Raw genomic sequence first — 7,717 nt, 5'->3', positions numbered from 1 at the left:
GAATCACGAAATATAGGGATACTGGAACACCGTGTATCTCTTCACCAGCTGCAGCAAGAGCGAAAAATACTTTTGCATGTTACTCAACTTCTGTCATGTGAAAACCGTAAGACGTAATGTGGAAATACATTTAGCAACACACAAACGCGCGCGAAAAAAAAAAGAAAAGAAATATACTTCAGACTTTCGCGGGCTAATTACGGCAGAGAGTAAACTGAAAGGTCAGTTACAACATACAGGCAAGTGAAAGGTCGAATAGCTATAACCGGACAGGCATAAAAAACAGCCAGCATTCTGCATGTGAACCGCATTCGGTTGAACACAGGTAAGCCGCAACTCACGTACATAACCGTATGCTGTGTATGCTCTATGTCCCTATCTATACTCTATACTACTATCCCTATATGTTTTCATAAACTCCCCTTTGTGTTTTCCTGTAAGCTCTTCGTCGTCTTCTGATTTTTCCCGCTTAATCTATATACTATGTATATACTGCAGTGTTTCCTACCGTCACCTTATAATTAAAAGTACATAAGCATAGCCCTCTTTGCATTTCTCTTTTTATGAAAATGTGGGCTGGTTCGGCTAGACATCAACCCCTGTCACATACTTAAATGTTTTTGCACGTATTCAGGTTTCAACGATGAACGGCGTACTGCCCACCTTTGTCAATCTCTTGTCAAATGTCGTCCCTAATTGTTGGTCTGCCTCGGCCAAATCTCGTTGTTAATATATTTTTTAATTTGCTTATGTAGTACAAACTGTAACTTAAATACCGATTGGCATAGTGCATAGAGTGCTATCCCTCGCATGATGATTCTTTCTGAAGGTGTTCTCTAGTTGCAAGAAGGTGAAAACAAACAAAAAAACTTGCTGTATGTTTGCTTTAACACTGCTGTGCTGCTTGTTCCTCTGTGCGCTTAGGTTTTCACGGAGTCCTCTCCAGGTTTCAAAAGGACTGAGGTAAAAGGTCTTTCTTAGACATGGTCAGAAATATAATCGTTTGAGGCCTTTTCGATACGGAAACACGGAAGAAAGTGAATTAGTGAACCTTCAGTTTCTCTAAGCATTGAAGAGATATCATCAGGACAGTGTAAAAGCGTGGAAGAGATTTCTATATACCGCCGGGGGAGGGGGGGGGTGTATTTCCCATGTTCCATATATGTCATCGTGTTATGTTGTTTAACCTGATTTTAAAAGACTTGCCCGGTCGGATGAATTTTTCATTAAACAGTTGTTAGCGGAGTTGTGTGGTTGTGTTCTACATTGCGGGGAACCGGCATCGTCCTACATCGATGCCTACCAAGCCTACATCGTCCTACTGCACCTGTGTTTTGTTCCTAGTACAGGTCCCGACAAAGGTTTACGGAACACGCGAGCGGTGTATTTTCTCCTCGGTACGACACCCTAGAAGCAAGCGGAAGCTGGCGAAATCAGGCCAGTTCACTGCCTCAGAGGGGTGGACGACTGTGCTCTTAGCGACATACAGCATGTAGTTTCGGTATGACTACTGTTGTATGTGCCCGCAAAGTGAGTTGGATTTTACTGTTGTGCTCGCCAACAACACGTGATTCACCGATTGTTGAGACAGGGAGCTCGCCCCTATCATCGTGATAACAAGGAAGAATCATAGTGGCCACACTTTACGGTGTATTGCTTTATTATGCCATGATATGTAGACAAGCATGATATGTAGACAGCCATGATATGTAGACAAGAGAAAGAAAGGTATCTGGTAAACAGTTGCTTTATTATGGACGACGCGTGACGAGCTGATAAACAATTGACGCTGACATTGATAACTCATGGTTTGATAAACAACTGACGTGAGTCACGAGTTGTGACGAGCACAACAGTTAAGTCCAACTCACTTCGCGGGCACATTCAACAGTAATCATACCGAAACTACCGCTGTGTGTCGCTAAGAGCGCAGTCGTCCACCCCTCTGAGGCAGTGAACTGGCCTGATTTCGCCAGCTTCCGCTTGCCGCTAGAGTGTCGTACCGAGGAGAAAATACACCGCTCGCGTGTTCCGTAAACTCTTGTCGGGACCTGTACCAGACCAAAAGTGGCCTAAATTATGTAGAACAGTAGGCAAAAAGAATATACATTTCTACGACGCAAGTCATCTGTTGATAAACAATAAATTTGTAAATCAGTGGTTAGGACCCAACATGCAGGAAAGCTGGTAAAACGTGAAGAAAAGTAACTTGGAGACACAGTAGGAGGACCAGAGACAGAATCGATAATTTCTCGTGCTTGTCTCCGTGTTTCCCCCCTTCTTGTAGTTACTGTACATCAAAGTTAATCAGATTAACGCGTCAGGTCTTTCACGACCATTTCCAACAGCTTCATGTAGTTTTTTTTATTACTTAGATAGTGTGATAAGCGTCTGATTCGATTAATTATTTTCGCTTCGCACGAACTGAGGCGCGAATTCATCATAATGTGACATGGTAAAAGGCTGTTCTAAATAGTGTATTCAGCACAAATATTATAATTCCCAGATTTTCTGATTCTCCACCAGCAAGAACGCTCAAGATGCTTGAAGTGGTAGTTTTCATCGCTGGCTGCTGCATTGTCGCAACAGCCCAATGTACTTGTCAAGATGGTACTGTCGACGCCCGGAAAGTAAGTCTGCAACCTATGTAACCTGTCGCGAACCTCAGTGGCTGTTCAGCAAAAAGAAATGTTTAGAATTACTTCAGTAATTTTCAGATTACGAAAGTCATGCCTAGTTTTGTCTTTGCGATTTCCTTTTTGTCTTGCCATAAATAGACAAGCGTGTAGAAAATACCTCAACCCAGTAAAAGGGACCCTCCCTGTCCCACTAACAACAGTTGAAAAGAACGTTCGACAATATAGGCACGCTGAGACGAGCACAGTGCCATCCAATCTCACTTCGCAATAATGAAGAGCTGTGAAGGGGAGCCTTTCCCGACTCTATCAGTTCCCCTCTCAATGTCGATAACATCTCATTACGGCCGATAATCCTTTAATCCTCAATTGTCGCATTACGGACAAAATCCCATTACGGCCGAATGTGTCTCATTACGCCAAAGACAACCTCATTTCCGCCGAAGATGTATCATCATGGCCAAAAAGAAGAAGAAAAACAAAGAAGCATCCACCACATTAGTAACCTTTGTGTAGTATGCTTGTCAAAGTGTCTCTGAGGTGGGTGTGCCCCGCATGGCTTGTGTAACACACAATGGTTCATGCACACAATATTAGCGACACTGTTTCACGCGTCCTCGTGAAAAATGTTTATGGTCCCACACTGTGTCGTACGATATTTCTATTCACTATTTTCTCCCGGTATTAAAGCAACATCCTATAATGTTTGGTTCAGTGAGCAAACTGCTTGTGTGCGTTCTGAAACCGTTACTCCACAAGCGCATGTACCAATATCCACATGGCCATGGGTATCTTTTACTCCGCTAGATGCCTTCTACATTCTATGTCCTCTTGAAATTAAAAAAAAAAGTACATTAGCGGCAGTACAAAACGACATATGCTCTTGGTTGGTGATGACCATGAGCCGTATGCCGTCAACCAGACATTTTTATAAGACAGAGACTGTTCTTCTGGGACCAGAAGAACAGTCTATGTTCGAAGTGTCGGCGGCTATCGTCCTGGTTCATATACCATGACCATTAAGGACGATTGACCTCACCTTCGGAACTACAAAGAACATTCCAGAACCCGGTCTCGTGATAACCATCAAGTGGCGCGACCTTCTCGATTGTGACGTCACTTGTGACTTTTGGGGGCCCTATTAGGCCAATTAATACCGACGAAGGCGAGGCCTCCGCCGCAACGTAGACTGAATGTAAATTTCCTTGAGCTTTTTTAATTAGCTAGTCTAATTCACAATAAATCTTGTTTTAGTTAATAATCCTACTTCTGTTGTCCTCGTCTCCTTTATTTTGTGTTTATATTCATTTCGTACCCATCGTCACTTCTCATCTCATACCGTGTATAACTGTACTTATGTACAGGGTGACACAGCTAAATGCGAACTTATTTTTTAACAATACATATATCACATTTTCCGATGATAAAGCAATTGCAATATAACATATGCTGAAGGGCACTCCTTAGGAGGGCATTAGCAAACTGCTAAGGCAATATCTTAATGAACTCTCAATGATTACCTTTTTAGTTATAAAAGCTACAAAGTTGTCCCAACGAGAACATCTGGTTCTTTCGGTCACCTGATACCGGAGCCGTTTTGAGAACATAAATCTGTTGGATAAGTTGTTCGCAAAAAAAAAAAAAAAGAAATCGCGAAGGAACACCGTATTTTTACTTTATTTTGTTCATTGCGCATCTCAGGAGACGCGTCTTTCCTTCACCCCTAATGTGAGAGGCCAAAGGAGCACAGTGCCGCTTCATGAGATGAGCTTTAACTTGCGGAAACAGAACAAAAACAAATGTATCGGGTGACTCTATCGGAACTGCCCTTATCATGGGTTGCATTTTCTGTTTCCTTTTAATTTTTTTCCAGGATGCAAGAGGCGATGGTGTGCTCTTTCACCCCCTCACATTGGAGGTGAAGTATTGAACAAAATAAAGAAAAAATGGTGTTCCTTGACGAATGTTTTGCGGACGATCTATCGAGCGGATTTTTTTTTTCTGAAAACGACGCCGGTATCAAGTGACCGTGGGACAACTTAGTTGTTTTTATAATACCAGTTCGCTGGACCGTGGTTTCACACTAGCTGCTGATAATAGCCTCCTTCCGTCAGCGCGCATATTTCATCTGTCTCTCTCCGCAAGAGGGTGAACAGAAGGTCGCTTTGATTTCAAATTTTGCTCACCGGGGACGTTAAGGGTACGCTCTACAACAATACAATTCACGTCAGCTTATTTTCAAAAGTGAATACATTAATAATGGAAGCTAATTGAAACTGGCAGTAATTACTTTCAGACTACGACCCTTAAGTAGGTCATTTGTGGAATAATACACGCACCAGCTGTCTCCAAGGAAAAGTGGTCTGCCAGATTAAGAAAATTGTTGTGAATATGTCGTAGTATGTCGTGTACCGTTTTTGTTTACCGTATTCGTGGTGCTCTATACAACTGGGTTTTTCCTGGGTTTTCCTCAGACGCTTTCAGACATATGTCGGCACAGTTCCCCCAGAAGTCGGCCCAGGACGCACATTTCCCCAGGGGCGTCAGTCGTGACGTTGCCCACATACGTGAGGCCGACAACGGCAAGCCCTTTCACCACCACCACCACCACCACCTCTATACAACTGTGCTGCTTGGTGTGTTTTAGATATATTCACCAAGTACTGTCCTCGATCTCCAATTTAGAGCATTGTTGGACCTGGCTCGGGGAAAGCTTTATCTGGTGAAAACGACATGCCAGCAAGATCTAACCTGTTTGTACACGGTTCTTCCACCGGCCGACACTCAGTGGCCGGCCACCTATCCTTTCGGGTTCAAGAACACTACAACCGGTCAATGGTGAGTAACTATAGTTAGTCGAAAAAAGTAATCCCTTACCGTTACCGTTACTATGAAATTGAGCAACGAGCAGAAAAGTAACCGTCGTTACTCCGGTCTTTACTCTACATTCACGCAAATTATAACTTTCTTTGTGTGCCGCAGAAAAAAAAAAGAAAAAGAAAGAAAGAAAGAAAAAGGGTCAATAGGGCGGAAGACGTGACATAACACGAAAAACAAATGCATGATGTCAAACCCCGAGACTAGGGAACACGAAGGGACAGACACAAACACGAAGTCTCAACAGAGCTGAAAATTTTTACATAATCAGCTTTACATCATGCATCATCCTCATCAGCTCGCTTGCTTCCTAGCCATTTTGTTCACGAAGCACAAACACGCGTAGGACAAGTAGATTTGTACGTCTACTGTATTTATTGCACGGGAAGATGCTGATCGGTTGTGGGACAGCATTGCCGTGGAAGTTCCCCATGACTCACAAAGCCCCAAAAGCTCTGGTACCACCACATTGGTGTAGGAATAGATTAGGGAAAGAGACTCCGAAATTCCAAATCCTTATTACAATGACCTCCGCTTGCTACAGTAGAACGGTCCCACAAAGGCTGACGCCACGAGGGGTTCACCTGGGCACGCATAACATGTGAAAGATAGGTAAATCTCTGTTGGAATAGCCATCAATTACTGAGTGATCGACCACTCGGACATGTAATTAATTAATCAAAAAATAAATTTCACTGACAGTAAAGTGACTGATTACTGAAAACTTAACACGTAACAGATTACAAGTAACGCAATTTACTAGTAACGCGTTACGCACATGTCTGCATATAGCGCACGTGCACCTCGAAAAGAATAAAGAGATGCTGTCTTAACTTGTTTCAAGGCATGTCGCATCCATTCGAAATTATAGTGCCGTTTTATTCCTCCTCACCATGGTCTCGAGTTACCCCGCGCGAAATACTCGCGTAGTAAGAGCAGACGCCGGATGTTCAGAGTATGCCGGAATTGCCTGCCTGAAAAAACGAGAAAATATCACTGCGCTTTGAACTAACGACTGCGACCCCTTAGGAAATGAATGCCGCGGCCGTGCTGGTTGCCTGAACGGCACCTTCCCAGCTCTCTGCCCTCCTTTAGGAAGTGACGTCACGCTTTCGGAGCTTCCGCAGTCGTGGAAGGAACGCTGCTAGCCATAATGAGTTTAACCTGGTATGATTAAAATTAGCACTTTTCTGAGGAAGTAAAAAAGCCGAAAAAAAAAAACCGGGCAGATTTTCGGTCGACGCCAAACATAATGGTTTAGGCTTCAATATTCCACGGTTACACAGGCTTTCTTAACCGCCGTTGAATACACCGCAGTCGAATGGCTCAGTCACGGTCCAGCGAACTTGAGAATGAATGGAATGGAACGGGAATATTGATCCTTTGAAAAAAAAAGTCTTATGCAATGCGCTATTTATGTCAATCAATGAAATGTATTCTGCGCTTCGTGCAGACCATTCATTTTTAACGAGATCCTTTTCGTTTTACTAACAGAATGCTCACGGCAAATGAGTTAGGTGTTTGACTAATCGACTCCTTTCGATGCCATGCAACTTGATACAAAGTGCGTGTGTGTTTTGTTGACGACGCCATAAAGCATGGCTTCATTCCACTGCGAAGTATGTAATCTATTTCATATGGTCCTTTCGAAACAACGACTTATTTGTGAAGAACAAAAAAAAAAAGAAACATACAAAATCAATAAGAAATAAATTGGTCCTCAATGCTAAGTCTTCCTCACTTCATCATAAAAGAGCGAAATGGATAGGGTGTGTTTTCTATTTAGTCTCAACTCAAACTCAACTCTGTTTTGCCTTCGGTGTCGCATCTTCTCTCTCGTCATAGTAACTTTCATCGTCTCCTTTTGGCACAGTGAAGTTAGAAGTCCAACACGCGATGAAGTTACTCTCACACGCAATGAAACACAACACCTACGGATGTGTTTGACAATTGGTGAACATCAGTTGCAAATAGGATGTTCACCTCAGCCAGAATAACTTCCCACTTTCCATCTGCACTGGCTGAGCTCGTTTAATTCTGAACCTGAACATGAGGTAAAAGTGTATGGGTCGTTGTAGCGCCATCTCTTGAACATGACACGAACAGACTCAAAGACTAGGTGCTAAATTTAAAATCTGGCAGAAGTGGTGTCATCTCTTCAGGGTGTTATTAAACGAACTATAGCAACTCCATGGCGCCATCTG

The 7,717-nt window shown here is 43.0% G+C and overlaps 1 long non-coding RNA gene across 3 annotated transcripts; it reads left to right on the top strand.

Moving 5' to 3' along the window:
* The first annotated feature begins 331 nt into the window (after positions 1–331).
* Positions 332–5,751, top strand: LOC135373866 (uncharacterized). Of its 3 annotated transcripts, XR_010416632.1 has the most exons (4): positions 332–436; positions 925–963; positions 2,507–2,630; positions 5,322–5,751. It is a non-coding gene; the product is annotated as an uncharacterized LOC135373866 (long non-coding RNA). The 3 variants fall into 3 exon arrangements; XR_010416631.1 differs by having other exon boundaries at positions 332–963; XR_010416633.1 differs by lacking the exon at positions 5,322–5,751 and adding an exon at positions 5,111–5,303 and having other exon boundaries at positions 332–963.
* The last annotated feature ends 1,966 nt before the right edge of the window (positions 5,752–7,717 follow it).

This window comes from Ornithodoros turicata, unplaced genomic scaffold (assembly GCF_037126465.1).
Source record: "Ornithodoros turicata isolate Travis unplaced genomic scaffold, ASM3712646v1 Chromosome33, whole genome shotgun sequence".
In the NCBI taxonomy this organism is placed as follows: Eukaryota; Metazoa; Arthropoda; class Arachnida; order Ixodida; family Argasidae; genus Ornithodoros; species Ornithodoros turicata.
Note: the sequence above shows the minus strand (reverse complement) of the source record. Positions and strands in the feature narration are given on the sequence as shown.